Source organism: Hemicordylus capensis, chromosome 2 (assembly GCF_027244095.1).
Source record: "Hemicordylus capensis ecotype Gifberg chromosome 2, rHemCap1.1.pri, whole genome shotgun sequence".
In the NCBI taxonomy this organism is placed as follows: Eukaryota; Metazoa; Chordata; class Lepidosauria; order Squamata; family Cordylidae; genus Hemicordylus; species Hemicordylus capensis.
The window spans coordinates 121481097-121496386 of record NC_069658.1 but is presented as its reverse complement, the minus strand read 5'-3'; the positions used below and the strand labels follow the sequence as shown (position 1 = coordinate 121496386).

General features: G+C 45.9%; 1 protein-coding gene across 7 annotated transcripts in view; it reads right to left on the bottom strand.

Moving 5' to 3' along the window:
• The window catches only part of DENND4C (DENN domain containing 4C), a 164773-nt gene that overhangs the window by 111208 nt on the left and 38275 nt on the right, over window positions 1-15290 (bottom strand). For 2 of the 7 annotated variants that reach the window (XM_053298427.1, XM_053298433.1), the window contains exons 1-2: window positions 7667-8107; window positions 6581-6679 (exon numbers count right to left, since the gene is read on the bottom strand). The gene's annotated coding sequence lies outside the window, so the exon portion shown is untranslated. The other 5 variants (XM_053298429.1, XM_053298432.1, XM_053298428.1 and 2 more) reach the window with 5 other exon arrangements.

Sequence of the window (15290 nt, the reverse complement as noted above, 5' to 3'; positions counted from 1 at the left end):
TCCACTTGTCAATGCTATACTCCACTCTGGCTTTGAAAAGATAGTGGCACTTTGCACCAATATGCACTATAACACCACAAAAAACAGATTGTATATGTTATTCTAAGGGTTGTATATGTTCTTATAATAATTTACAAATCAAATTAGTCCAAACATATACAGTACTATAGAAAATAATAGTTCAACCACTCAAATAGGGCTTGACACCAGGGAGCCATGGTGCCTAGAAATTTAACTGTGATGCCTAGATTAGAATATTCAGTGGTAGAGTTATTTAATGTAATATTTATTTGTCCCAGGCAGTCCTGTTCCTATTCTAAGTACATTACTTGTAAAAAGGGATAAAGAGAAGCCCATTTACCCTCCCACTTCACAGTGTCTCTTACTATGCCAGGTAGTTTTTTCAAGTGTCCATTGCCTGGCTCCTAAATTTTTAAGTTGGCTCCTAGATAAACAAAAACAAAAAAGGCAACTTCATCAAAGCCTTCACTGAAATATATAGCTTTGGTTTTTACGAAAGGCCTTTGCATGATAGACCTTTGACTGTCACTCTTCTTTCCCCCTTGCAGATAAATTGGGGCCTCTATGCAAATGTTAACTACATGGAGGATTCCTTTAAAAAAAAAAAAAAATGAAGGGAGATGCCCATAGACACCTAGGGCATTCCCAAGTGGCTGTCACAGTTTAGACTGTGGTGGTATAATGGATAAACACTACTGCTCAAATTAAATACAAATTTCATCATAGGACTTGATAAGAAATGAAAAAACCCTAATTTGTTGGATAATAGCAGAATATGGAACCACACAAAGAAATGTGGTTCTGTATTAGACCATTTTAGCCACTTTGACTCCTTTGCACTCCATTTTAGCAATGTTCCATTGTACGTTTACTTTTCCAAAAAGAAGAAATTAGAGCCAACATTTTCTCAACCTGGCAGGAACTGGCCATAAACAAGTGAATTAGATCCATATAGACTTTGGCTCATGCTCCGACATATACATCAATACTGCTTACGTATTTCACTTGCCATAAAACTTTAAAAAGTTATACAAACATTAGATTGCATAAAATCTTAGACCCTTAGTTTAAGAATACACCACTATAAAGTTTATGAAAAGGCAAGGCATCAGATTATGTGGGGACAAACTCAATATGACTGCAGCAATTCTTTGTATTTAAACATGGAACAGCACCAATCAAGTAGAATGAAAGGTAATAGTCCGATTTAAACAACAAATGAGGATGCAAGTGAAGCATACCAAACCCTCCACATAACCATCACTTATACCTGCATGCATGCATGCATGCATACACACACACACACACACACACCCCTTCCAAATGGTTTTCACTGGGCCTAGATCACTTTCAGTTTCAGAGTTCAGCAGAGTAGAAAAACAGGGACAACGGGAAGCTTCTGTACTCCTTGCCCATGCCCCTTCTGCAATTAAAAATGAATTCCAAAGCACCTTTTGCTATATTATTTGGGCAGTCCAATGCTTAGACACAACATCATATATAGTTTGGCTGTTACTTGTGTTTACAAAAGAGTGTTTTATAAAAAGTCCTTTAAGCTGCAACTAATTTGAAAATACTTTTCTATCATGTGTCTACTCTAGTTTTATTTTGAAGGCAACTTCTGTTGGTGTATGATCACCCCACTGCCCAGCAGAGTCCCTAATTGAGCTGACCGACTTGGTCTCTGGCTTGGCAATTAAGTCTCCCAGGCTTGTGCTGGTGTGGGACTTCACTTCAAGACCAATTGGCCATGACAACTATGGGCCTATCAAAAGTGGTCTCAGGACAGACACATGTTGCTGGTCACATGCTTGATCTAGTCTTTAACTCTGATCAGGATGGTGTTCCATGGATGGGGACTCCTCCGTTGTCATGGACAGACCACCATCTGGTTAAGGTTGGAGTCACAACCACATCCCCCCTCCGCAAGGGTGAGGGGCCTATTAGGATGGTCAATCCAAGAAGGTTATTGGATCCAATAAGATTCCAAGAAGCCTTGGAAGGATTTCGTGCTGGATCTGCCAGTGATCCTATAGATACTCTGGTGGAGAACTGGGACAACAAACTCACCAGGGCAGTAGACATTATTGTTCCTAAGCATTCTCTCAAACTCACTTCAAGACTAGCCCCTTGGTATATGGAAGAACTAGGGGAGCTGAAGTGGCAAGGTAGACAACTTGAGCACAAGTGGAGAAAGACTCAACTCAAATCCAACCAATTACAACGTAGAGTTCATTTGAAGATCTATGCTCAGGCAATACGTGAGACAAAGAAGCAATTCTCCTCTGCATGTACTGCATCCACAAGCTCATGTCCAGCTGAGTTTTTTAGGGTTGTGAGAGGGCAAGTTTGTGTCCCTCCTCCCTTGAATCAGAATTTGGAACCATCATTTACCCTCTGTGACATTTTTAATGAGATCTTTGTGGATAAAATTTCTCGTATTCTGGCCAGTTTAGATTCAGACTCCACAATTGTTGCAGAATCTAACTCGGAGGTGTCCAGCAACTCCTCTTATGTGGTTTGGCTGGATCAGTTTCAGTTCGTATCTCCTGATGATGTGGACAAGTTGCTTGGAGCAGTACAGCCTACCATCTGTTCTTGACCCTTGTCCGACATGGCTGATACTATCTGGCAGGTGGGTTGTTGTAGAAGGTCTGGTAGAGATTATAAATGCTTCTCTGAGAGAGGGCAGGATGCCTTCTTATCTTAAGGAGCTAATCATTGGACCTCTTCTGAAGAAGCCTGCATTGGATCCCTCAGAGTTAAAGCTATAGGCCTGTCTCCAACCTTCCATGGTTGGGGAAGGTAATTGAGAGGGTGGTGGCAATCTTGGAGGAAATTGATTATTTAGACCTATTTTAAACTGGCTTCCGGGAGGCTATGGGATGGAGACTGCCTTGGTCAGCTTGATGGATGATCTCCTACGGAGAATTGACAGAGCGAGTGCAATTCTATTGATCCTTTTGGATCTCCTGGCGGCTTTCGATACTACCGATCATAGTATCCCTCTAGACCGTCTGAGGGGGTTGGGAGTGGGAGGCACTGTTCTACAGTGGTTCTTTTCCAACCTCTCGGGCAGATCACAGATGCTTTCCCTTGGAGACCATTGCTCTTCAAAATCTGTACTTTTATATGCTGTACCTCAAGGCTCCATATTGTTTCTAGTGCTTTTTAACATCCACATGCAACCCCTGCAAGAGATCATCAGGAGCTTTGGTGCAGGATGTTGTCAGTATGCTGATGATACCCAAATCTATTTCTCCATGTCAACATCATCAGGAGAATGCATAACCCACCTAAAAGCCCGCCTGGAGGTGGTGATGGACTGGATGAGGGATAACAAACTAAGTTTGAATCCAGATAAGACAAAAGGTACTTATTGTGCAGAGTCAGAACTTGGGAGGCTATTTTGATCTGCCATTTCTGGATGGGGTCACACTTCCCCAGAAGGAAAATATACAGTTTGGGGGTACTTCTGGATCCAAACCTCTCCTAGCTGGCTCAGGTTGAGGCAAAGGCCAGAGGTGCTTGCTTTCAGCTTTGGCTGATAAACCAGCTGCTTTCATCATTTCTTGAGATAAATGACCTCAGAACACTGGTACATGTGCTGGTAACCTCCAGACTTGACTACTGCAATGCACTCTGTGTGGGGCTGCCTTTGAACATAGTCCCGAAACTGAAGTTGGTACAGAACATGGCAGTCAGGTTGGTCTCTGGGTCATTTTGGAGAGACCATATTACTCCTATACTAAAAGAGCTACACTGGCTGCCAATAAGTTTCCGGGCAAAATACAAAGTGCTGGTTTATAACCTATAAAGCTTTAAACAGCTTAGGCCCCAGATATTTAAGAGAACATCTTCTTTGCCATGAGCCCCACTGCCCATTGAGATCATCCAGAGAGTTTCATCTGCAGTTGCCACCAGCTCATCTGGTGGCTATGCAGGGATAGGCCTTCTCTGTTGCTGCGTCGAGATTCTGGAATGAGCTCCCTGCTTAAATAGCCTCCCCATCTCTGACAACTTTTTAAAATCCCTAATGCCTCATTTTTTTTCACCCAAGCTTTTTAATTTAACTGTAGTTTTAAACTGTTTTAAGGTTTTCATTTTAATTTGTTTTATGTTGTTGTAGAAGATGAAAATTTAGGGCAGTCTACATATTTGAGAAAAATGAATGAATGAATGAATGATGAGCAGAAACATGGAACTCTGAAAGAGGTAATTAACTGGTAATTAACTCCCCAATCATTCTGGAGGCTGAAAGACCAGTAGGAGCACTTTGCCTACCCAGAATTCCAACAACTATCAACCATACAATCGGGTTTTTATGAAAGATACAGACTTTCATGGCTTCCTTTAAAAAAAATTTAACTGTCAAACCTTTTCTTTAACCATACTTTGATTAAAGTTTGTTAAGACTATCAGGGACGAGATAAATGTGTTCTAAGGGTAAGATGCAGCCCAAAAATTGGTCATCCCTAGTTAAAAGCATAGTAAAATACCATGACAATCAAAGCTCAAATTGAGAATATCTTGACACACTCTTTCAACAACAGTTTCAGATCTTTCAAGTTGTCACTAGTTTTTAAAAAAATGATACTATGAATGGTCCAAGAAGTCTCAGGAGATTCAACCATGGAGATAATGCCAAAAACAAGGAACTGAATGTTTTGGATCTCATAAAAATATATATTTAAGAAAAATGTATTTAAGTTTCAGGTTTACCAATCATACTTCAACCTACACAAGCAGCAAAATAGTATAAAAGGTACACTAATAATAATTCCCAAATATAATCTGGCCTCAAAAGATATTTCCCCGCCCCCCAACTCCCTTAACACAGAGAAGGCAGAAATTTGGCAGACGTTACACCAGGGCCAGATTATGACATACTGAGGTCCTAAGCCATGTCTTGACTAAAAAGGTCCCAAAGTGTAACCAAAAAAGTTATGCTAGCTGTCTATGAGAATGGAAATAATAAAGTTTTACTTGGCAAAGAAAAAACAACAATGTAACAAAAACAATTATCTTGCAATAGGCCTATTTACATTAGAAATACTATTAAATAAAACAACATTATGTAAAACTTGAAATTTAGTCATTTTTTGGTATTCAGAGGTCCCTCATAATGTGGGGCCCTAAGCTAAGCTTGTGCCTAAATATGGTCCTTAACTACACACCATGACCCCAGCTCTAGCTCCATTATGAAATGATGCAGAGCTTACACAGTCAACAGTTATATATACAGAATCTTGTTATTTACGGTTCCGCATACCTGCGGGGTCTCTCACTGACAGCCATTTCCAGAATCCACAGATATGAAATGATTAAAACCCATGTATCCACGGTTCCTAGAGGGTCAGAAATGACCACGGAGATCACTTTGACTGTCATTCTGTGGTTCCTCTCCTTACAAAAACAGACTTTACCCCACAATTTGGGGGGGGGGGTATTTCAGAGCATTCTTGGGAGCATGGGTGGATTCCTGGCCACATACAGACCCCACAGAGCTCACCACAATAAATTTTTCCAAGTTATTTTGCCATTTCCCCCCCTTTCCCCTCCACTTCAGAACCTACCCCCCCACTTTCCCCATAGCAATAATGACTCATTACTTGCAATTCCGTTACTTGCAGCAGTAGGCACGGAGCGGAACCCCCACAAGTAATGAGGTTCTCCTGTACAAGGATAGCCTATCCACTTTCAGCAAGTATCACCTACCGTTTTGCACCACGTCACAGCAAAATTGATAGAACAGGGAACATCTAGGTTACTATTTTTTAAAAAATCTAGGTTTCTATGAAATCTCATTTGACTTTTGTCAGAACCTTTTCATGAAATTTCATAGAGCTCAGTTCTAACATCAATTCATCCTAGTCCATTTTCAATTCATTATTGTTTGAAGAACCTTAAAATTTAAAGTCATCTTTCCATATTTCTATCTCACTCAAAATAAGGCTTTCCAAACAACTAACAGATCCCACACTCTCATTCATGTTATCTGGTTACTGAACCTGGCAATTGTTGGCCAGAATACACCCTTGCTCATCTATATATCGGATCAACACAAACTACAAGAGAAGAAGGAGGGAAGGAGGGAGGGAGAGAGAGAGACCGAGACCAGTTTCACATGCAGTAGCAATATCAGTCTTGAAGCAAGTTGATCCTGAATGAAAGTTTCACATAAAACAACGTATTTTCTAAATGGAATGTTATGCAATTTCACCAGTGCTGTTGGAACACAACAATAAAAGTTCATATAACCAGGTCCCTAAACGCATGCTATAAACAGAAACTCAAAACTGCAGTGAGAAGTGTGCTTTCAAAAACTACTCCTGCTAATGCTATTTCAGTCCCATTTGTTAACCAATAATAGTGCTGACAGAATATCTATCTACACATATCACCGTAAATGGCCTATTTTTACTGTTTCCTGGAAAATAATGTTTAGTGCTCCTTGCATGATTTCCTGTAAGACACAAATAAGATCACAGGCTCCTCTAAAGGAAGGAGCCATGAAAAGAACAAACACAAACAAGGTAGGCGGTGCCCAGAGTCTTACCTCAACACCTGCTGTCTGTATCCTTTGTGCTGGCATCCAAGGGGGTCTTTTCAGCTAACTAATCCTCCATCTGCTGGGCACAGAGGAAGCCAAGAGCTACTAGAAGGAGGAAGAGAAAAGCCTCTGAGAAAAGTAAGGAGGAATTTCACCAGCAAATCAGATTCAGTTGCAATGGCTTTTTCACATTTCCATAGAAAATTAAAATCTTACCCTAAACGATTGGGAAGACACTATTGAGCATGGGACTGTTTGGAGTGTATAGTTTATTACGCTGTCAGGACTGTTCACAGGTAATGATAAAATAATCTAGACAGAACATAGTGTGTGGTAATCACCTAAGTGATCTTTACCATAAAATGAAACCAGGAATAAAGCACATGAACACTTGCAGGAATACACAAGAAGATAGAATTTTTGCTCTCTAATCCGACCTTCTTACAAATATAGACAAGGGGGAAATTATTACACTGCGGGGGGCCTTCCTCCTAATGACATGCTCCTTCCTAAACATTGCATGTAGGGTTAGCTGCACACAGAACACCTGGGCAGGTAAGAACATGTGTGGAGAGGGAGAAAGCCACTCACAGGAAGAAACATGAAGCGATTAAATCCTGCAAGCCTCCCTGCCTCTTTCCCACCCTCCCGCGGAAGGGCTACCGGATGCCACCCCTTGTTTTAAAAGGGCTTTCTTTCCCAGTCCAGCACATCTCAGCCCCACAGAAAAAAACAGAATTCGGTCGCTTCGCATTTCAGAGAGGCGGCACCACACACTCCTTTAGGGCAAGTGGCTGCCAGAGCTCTACCCCTCACCTTTTGAAAAATCGGTCTGGCAAACTGAGGAAAGAGAGAGAGAGAGAGAGAGTGTAGGTGGAGGAATGGGCTAGAGGCGAAATGCGTGTTTAGTAAGCAGCTGCTACTCTCCCACCACGCACAAAAATCAACACACTCACTTTTGCTCCCCAAAGCCAGGGTTAACATGTCCCGAGGGAGCTCAGGACGCGGGGGAGAGAGAAGCCAACGCAGCCCCTCGGAGAGCAGCCGGGCAACTCCCTTGCCTGTCAGCTCCCCCCGCTCCCCGTGACTCACCTGCGGCGGCGGCGGCGGCGCCAAAAGCGGGGCTCCCCTTCTCCTCCTCCTCACGTAAGCGCCGCCGAGACGTCCTCCGGCCTGGCTGCTGCGGCGCCCGCCCTGCTGCCGCCTCCTCAAGAGCAATGAGAAGAAGCGCTGCTGTCGCAGCAACTGGGAAGGGAGGAAGCGGCCACCATGTTCCTTTCACCCCCGCAAGCGGCTGGAGGCGGATCCGAGGCCCGCCCAGGAGGCGGTGTGGAGTAGGGCTGGCGGGGGGGGGAAAGGGAGGGCGGCAGCCAAGAGGCCGCGGACGGTTCGCCAGGAGGCGCTCATGAGCACTCGCTGGCGGCCCGAGAGCTCTGCTGAGTGAGCGAGCGAGCTGCAGCCGTCTGCCTCGGCTCTCGGACGCCCTAACCGACGCCTTTCCCAGTGCGTGGCCTTGCCGCTGCAAAGCTGCTGCCGCCGCCGCCGCCGTGCGCACCCTTGCCTGAGAAGGACAAGTCATTCAGTAAATTACTCCCGAATAAATAAAGGCGCATGCCTGGGATCCGGCTGCGCGGAGCCTGGCTTTTCGGAGCGTGTCCTTACACACACGGGGTGGAGAGGGAACAAGTCAACAAGCTAAAAATCTGCATTTGATGCATTGTTTGACGTATGCGTTTCTTAACTGGGACTTTTCTTCCATTGCTTCCTGTTGGAAGCAGCTTTTGAATAGCACAGGAGGACGGATCATTCTGTTGTAGAAGCCGCAATAGCAGACGGAACGGCCATTTTATAAGTAAAATTGTTGGGGGAAACCACTTGAAACACGGACCCAGTGGGGTGTAATATTGCCGTCACTGGAGAGCAATGTTTTAGAAATGAGACCAACATTAAAATTTTATTAAACGCTTCCCAGCCCTAGCCTAATTTTAACAACGAGAGCACTCAACGTCAAGTTCTAAAGCATTTATATAAACTCACCCATCGGAAAGACTAGAGTGAAATGATGCAGAAAGCCACAAAACTAAAGAACCCACATCCTGAGCAATAAACGGAATTGCGGGAGAATAGCACGAAACGCTACTTTTGACTTTAAACGAATCCAACTAAATCTACACAGTGCATAGGATTGGATAGAAATGATTAAGTGGCGCACAGAACCTTCATAATATCCAAGTTCTGATTCCCACCCCAGGCTGCAAACAGTGTTGTGAAAAAACACCTAAGAACAGAGTCTAGGGCGGGCAGCCTAGTCAACAAAATACACATGCCAAAAACGAACTGAATGGGAATGCTGCACTGAGGCTGAGCAACAAACCCTCCAAATAATCCACATTCTGATACCCATTCTAGGCCACAGGTGGTATTTTGGAAAAACAGCCAAGAGCACCTGAACCCAAACAATCAACAAGATTCACACATGCTATAATATTAAATGGGAATTGTGCAGGATGCTTTGATACCTCCAGAGAATCTTTGCTCCGGTGGCCAGGAAGGATCCAGACTGTTAGTCATGAGCAAGTCCCATTGAAATTAATGGGATTTACATTAGTCATTACTAAATTCATCACATTTAATTAAATGGTGCATAATTAATGATTTACTTAGTCTGGATCCTACACATTAAACTATATTATGATGATGGATGTTGCCACATCCTGCAAATTTCACTTGGATACCTCATTGCTCAGTCTGAGATACCCTATTACAAACAAACAGGCAAGTGAAATCAAAAGTCTCCCTTTGCTCATTCACCCGCTGTGTGTGCATACATCAACACAGAAACCTCTGTTCAGGAGACTTTTGGCCAGTTGTCAAGAATTCTTGACTTTCATTTATTGTTGCACACTGCTGTTCAACCAACCAATTCTGTGACTGCAGAGTTCATAAGGGCTCTCTCTTGACACACCCACCACGTCTTTTTGCTCTTGAGCCATATGAGAGGCATATGCAGCTCTCTGTGGTGAAAGTAGTGTGATTGCTACGTACTTGCAAATGTGTCAGATGTCTTGTGATTTCCGTACTAGGCTACAAATTGCTGAAACTGTGAAAAAATATAGTAGCAGCCCTGCTGAATATAGTAGCAGCCCGGCTATCACTGCACAGGCACACTATGGCATTTGGAACTGGAAATGTAAGTGCAGGAGAGGGGATCTCAGGCAGAAAGATGCATCTTTCTTGAGCCATTGTCACCCATCCTGTCTGATCTTGTGGGTAGTAGAAACCAGATGTGATGTCCAACACATTTATTATTCTTAATCATGAGCCATCAGTCCCTTGTTGAGGCCCCCGGCTCAAGCAATAGCCTGTGTGCCTTCAGTCAGCTCTGAGATCTGACAGGGTGATGCAAATGATTATTTACAGAATACTCAGGAGTGGCTCTTTCATGAGGCAGGGTGTAGCAAATTAGAGTCTTTGTCTCAGAGCAAACTCACGTGAGTGGGGTGGGGATGCTGAATTATCCCTGCTGAGCTGCCTGGCTAGGCTTCTCCTAAAACTATTCAAACTGCTGCTGCCGCCACCACCCATTTTGTCTACAGAAACTCTTTGGGCTTGGGGTGGGATAACCTAGGGGGGGACTCTTAATTTGGCTCTTGGACAAGTTCAAAAATCTTCCACATGCAAGCCTACATGCAGTGAGAAGAGTGATAGCTGCTGAATGTTTGAGGACATGTTTGCACCAGATAAATCCCCCTTTAGCCCCCCCTTTTCCTGAGTTAAAAACCAACTCAGAGAGGCTTGTAAAAAGAAAAGAACTTTAAAAAACCACTAGAAACAGTTTTATTCAATTACTACAGACTGCTTCCATCTTAGGCTTTCTCAGCTTTTAGATACAGAAGAATACTTAGTAGGATACAAAAATAGGTTGTCTTAGGCATGTTTAAATGCTTATAGAGTCTTTTGCAATGCCCTAGGTGGGTTGGACATACACTAATGTTTCTTATTTTAATTACATTGCAGGTAAACAATACTAGAACAGTATCAAGGATAATTTTTTTTTAAACCCACAAAGGAATTTAAGTTTCTAACACAAAGTCTGACTAAACAAACTTCCCCCTAAATTAATTTCCCCAAAGCCAAAGCCCAGACCTCCTTTCCTTAAATTCACCAAACTCCTGTAGAGAATCAAGCCCCTGGAGTTGTATCTCCCAAGAGCTGCAGTCATCCTGTTGGAGCAAACTGCATTGCCACATGTCCCCTTGCTCCTCCAGCACAGAACTTCCTTTCTTTTTCTCAGAATTCCCAGCAACAGCTCTCTAGGTCCCACCCACCCGCATGGACTGATTAGGCAAGGGCATAGTTAGGAGAGAAGGGGCCTGTGTTTATCCCTCTCTCTGGCAGCCCCCCAGAGTGAGGGAGATAATGAAAATAGGGAGGGGTGGAACAGGAGGGCCCTCAGGAGCTGGGGGCTCATGTTCTTTGAACCCTTTCACTCAATAATGGCTACACCCCTGTGACTGGGCAATCTCTGTAGGTCACCAGCCTGTCAGTCAAGACAAGGGTTCACTTCCAGTTAACTCTTAAGAGGGAGGGGAGCCTAGTCATCACACAGGGTAAGGCAGTTGCCTCAGGCACAAGGAAGGACACAGGGGACAGCAAATGAAGCCCACTATCAGCATGAGCACAACCCTATAGTCCTCCCTGTGGCCCACTGCCACTACCCTTCCCCACCCCTGAGGCATATTATTTCTTTCTCCTCCTTGACCTCCTGGGGCACACCTCTTCTCCCACTTGCTAGGAGGTGAGCTAGGAACGGCCTGCTGCCACCATAGGCGGAACTGGGGGGGCAGGCAGGGCACGTGCCCTAGGTGCCACTGAGTTGGGGGCACCATGCCAGTTCCTGCCACCCCCACCCCATTGCCCACCTGCCCAGCCCCAGGGCCCCTCAGCCACTTGCCTCCAGCTCCGGCCTAGGATCGGCGAGGCCTAGGATCGGAGCAGCCTGCAAACTGCAGAGCTCTTCTCTCCCCGCCTCTCAGCTGATTGGCGGGTGGGCGGGGCTTCCAGAGAGGCTTCCAAGTAGGCCTCCTTGAAGCCTGAACTCTGCAGGCCCCAAGGGAGGCAGGAAGCCAGGAAGGAGGCTGGCAGAGTTCCCTGCAGCAGACCCTCTGCCCAGACCATCCAGTACAGCCTTTGCCAGGTAGGCTGTGAATTCCTTTTTGTGGTTACCCCACCACCACCACCAATAAAAGGATCTGCTTGCCATAGGGCTTTGATATGGGGGGTGGGGCGAGACTGAGAAGTCTCTGATTATTTAATTTAAAACAGACTGGAAAATGTGCTGGCTTTAAAAACAAAAACTATCTAAAAAGGCCTATACTGTAAGTGGCTTGTTTCATGTCAGAAAATTACAAACACTTCTGGAACAAATATTTATTCATTCATTCATTCATAAATACACTTATGTTCAAGTTGTTTTGCAACCCAGAAGGTCTGAATGAGAACTGTGAAGCATGTGTTGTGCTTTTATTTTATTTTATTTTTCTTGTGTGTGAACTGCTCTCCAATAACTTGCAGGGACTTCGGGGTAAATCTGGCCAACATGTGAATGCAGCACCTCCATTCCAGAGGAGAGGTGTGTTAAAGGGCTTTAAAAGCCTCATGTGAAAAATCTCCTGGAATCAAACTTTACTGAATTTGTTCAGAATTCTGAGAAAACAAACATAGGCTCACCCTGCATGGTTGAAAGTCTCCTTTGCTAATCTGCAGCGAGGGGGCCATTTTAATAATTAGTGTTTCTAGTGTGTTCTAGGCATTAAAAGTAGCACAAATATATAGTACTCAATGTATATCACTATATACTATGAAGTGTGCATTTGTGTATTCAGTGAAATGTATTTCCAGGCAGCATACTTATTTTGAAATATCAGACAAATCCTTGGAGGCCTAGGGTATGTGGAGGCCCTGGACTTTGAGGGGCTGGGGGCCCATTTTAAAATCTCATCTTGGCCCATTCCAACCTTGCTATGTCCCTGGTGGTCACTACACATAGGTTTCTGCACAACACCTGCACAGAAGAAATTTCCATGTAGAACATGTGTCTCTTGTAAATTGACCCTGAATTTTCCATCCATGACTGGGATATCTGAGAGTTAGAGTCAATAATAAAAGAACAGCACACTGCTTGTGACAGGAAGGGGCAAATTACAATGATTTCTTAGTCTAGCAGGGGCTGGGTTTGGCCCTGGCAGAACTTGGCTGTCTGCTCCTGTTGCAAATGCCTCTGTCTAGTGTGGCAAACTAATGTAGCCTCCTCCCTCTTGGTGTCAAAGTAAGCACTGGTGTGGTGAATGCACATATACCCCATCATGAGCCAACAGTCATCATAAGACAAAGGCTGGCAAGAATCATTCACTGGTTTATAGAACCCCCCACCACCACCACCTTCTTCTTCCCCTATTTTGCTAGTGGCTATTTGGGCAGGGTGAGTCTCTAGGACAAAGTCATGTTTTTTAAAAAGAATGAGATGAGACAGAGAAAATGACACTTGGAATCCTTGCATAACTCCTGACTGTTGTTCTCCCTCAGAAGAGGATGGCATCCAAAATGCATGATGGGTTGCCACGACCTCCTGCTCTGAGACAGGGCCAATCAGAAAGCTTTCTCCTTTACCAGGAAGGTGGGGCAATACCCTCTAGCTTCAGTCTTCGCCCTGTCTCGCTCCGGCAGGGTCGTTATCGTGTTGCTCTGGCTACTCCTTTTCTACATAGCTATTCCTCGCTTTTCCTGAGCTCTCTCTCCTCTCTCCTCCTGAACTGTTCCCAACTCCTGAGCTGTTCCAGTCAGCAGGGCTCATTCTTGGGCTGTCTCTGTCAGGAGGTTTACTCGGCTCGCACCGTCCGCTTGCGGCCCTTCCCCCGCAGCGGCTACAGATCTCGGACTGCTATGGCAGCCGATCTCGCGCGTCCTGAGAGGGGGGCTTCCCCTTCCCTCTCAGAAGACTCTGTGGCCCCAGCAATCTGCCAGGATGAGTGGGCGGTGGCTACTGCTCCTGCGCCCATCTCTCATCCACATAAAAAGAAGAAGAGCAAGAAGGGGACAAAGAACAAGCGGTTAGCGGCGCCACAGGCAGCGAAGGGCAGCGTTTCTAAAGCTCCCGAGCTGCTCGGGGACAAGGAAGGACAGTCGACGGTTTCCCCGCAGGGCTCGGAGGACGCGTCCCAACTCCCCGTCCTGTTACCCGCTCCCAACTCCCCGTCCTGTTCCCCGCCCCGTCCCTCGGTTGCGGGGCCTTCAATTGCTGGGCCTTCCTGTTCCTCGGGTGCGGAGCCTCCCGCTAAGCGGTTGCGTTCCTCCGCGGCGGTCTCTGTTGCCACTGAAACACCCGAAGAGGAAATTCCTCCTAGTTTTGCCGCCCTTTTAAGGAGAGTTGTCTCTGAAGAGTTCGGGAGGCTGCTTCCCGCCTTGGCGGGGCAGCTTCCCGCTCAGTCCAATATGGCTGCCATTTTGTCTGGGCGGGAAAGCGGTACTGCAGCCGCGCCCGCCATTTTGGATGGCCGGGGGGGATATGTGTCCGCTGAATTGGGTCCCCCGCTGTTAAGCCCTTGCCCTCATTGCGGGGCTTTGCCCCGGGCTCCCCAACCCGTGTTTTGGGCCCCCCAGCCCCTCGACACTCATTCTGAGGGGGAAGTACCTTCTGAGGGCTCTGATTCCGATAAGGAGGAGGGCGAGCTGTCTGGCAATGAGGAAGAGGCTGTTCCTGCTCCACAGGCTCCATATCGCCTGTTTTCTGCCTCTGATTTCCCTGTACTTTTACACAAGGCCCACAAAACCTTGAGATTGGGTGGCATGGTGTCTCCGCCACAGGATGCCCCTGAGGGGGATCCTGCAGTATTGCCATCCTTGAAGCCACCCGAGGTGGTGGTACCTTGTCCTCAACTTTTCTTGGACATAATTCATTCTGAGTGGGACCATCCTACTGAATGTAAGGCCCCCCCCAGGAGTTAAGCGCCTTTACACGACCACTAGGGAGCTGATGGATAAACTTCAGATTCCCCCTGTGGACGCTGAAGTAGCAGCCCTGGTAACTGGCGCTGTCTTGCCCAGGGATGGTGATGAGGTTCTGCGGAATCACGATGATAAAAAATGCGACGCTGCCCTGCGTAGGTCCCATGAGGCTTCTGCACTATCTATGAGGGCTTCCATGGATAATTCTATTTTTGCTCGAGCTTCGGTGCTCTTGCCCCAGGTTCCGCCCGAGCTGCTGGCCTTGAGGCAGGGCCTTAATAAGTTAAGTAAGGCCTCGGCCTTCATGGCTGACAGTTCCTTAGATGCGGCACAGCTGTCAGCTAGAGCCTTGGCTTCGGATGTTACAGTTAGACGCCAATTATGGCTCAAACACTTGCGTGTGGATCAGAAGTCCAGTTCTAACCTGGCTACGTCAGCATTTAAAGGGGGCAAGCTCTTTGGGGAGATCCTGGATCCTGTGCTAGTTGAGGGCAAGGACAAGAAAAAGGCTATGCCCTCGTCAGGGCAACGCCAGGAACGCAAACAGTCTTCCTCCGTTTCCTCCTTTTCCTACAGGGGCTTCCGGTCCTCCTTTTGTCCCCGTCAGGACAGACAAGACAGGTTCTCCTCCTGGAGGAGGCCGCAAGGTTCCTTTCATGACAACACCCAGGCAAGACCTCGTCAGCCCGTCCAACATCAGAAGCCCGGATTC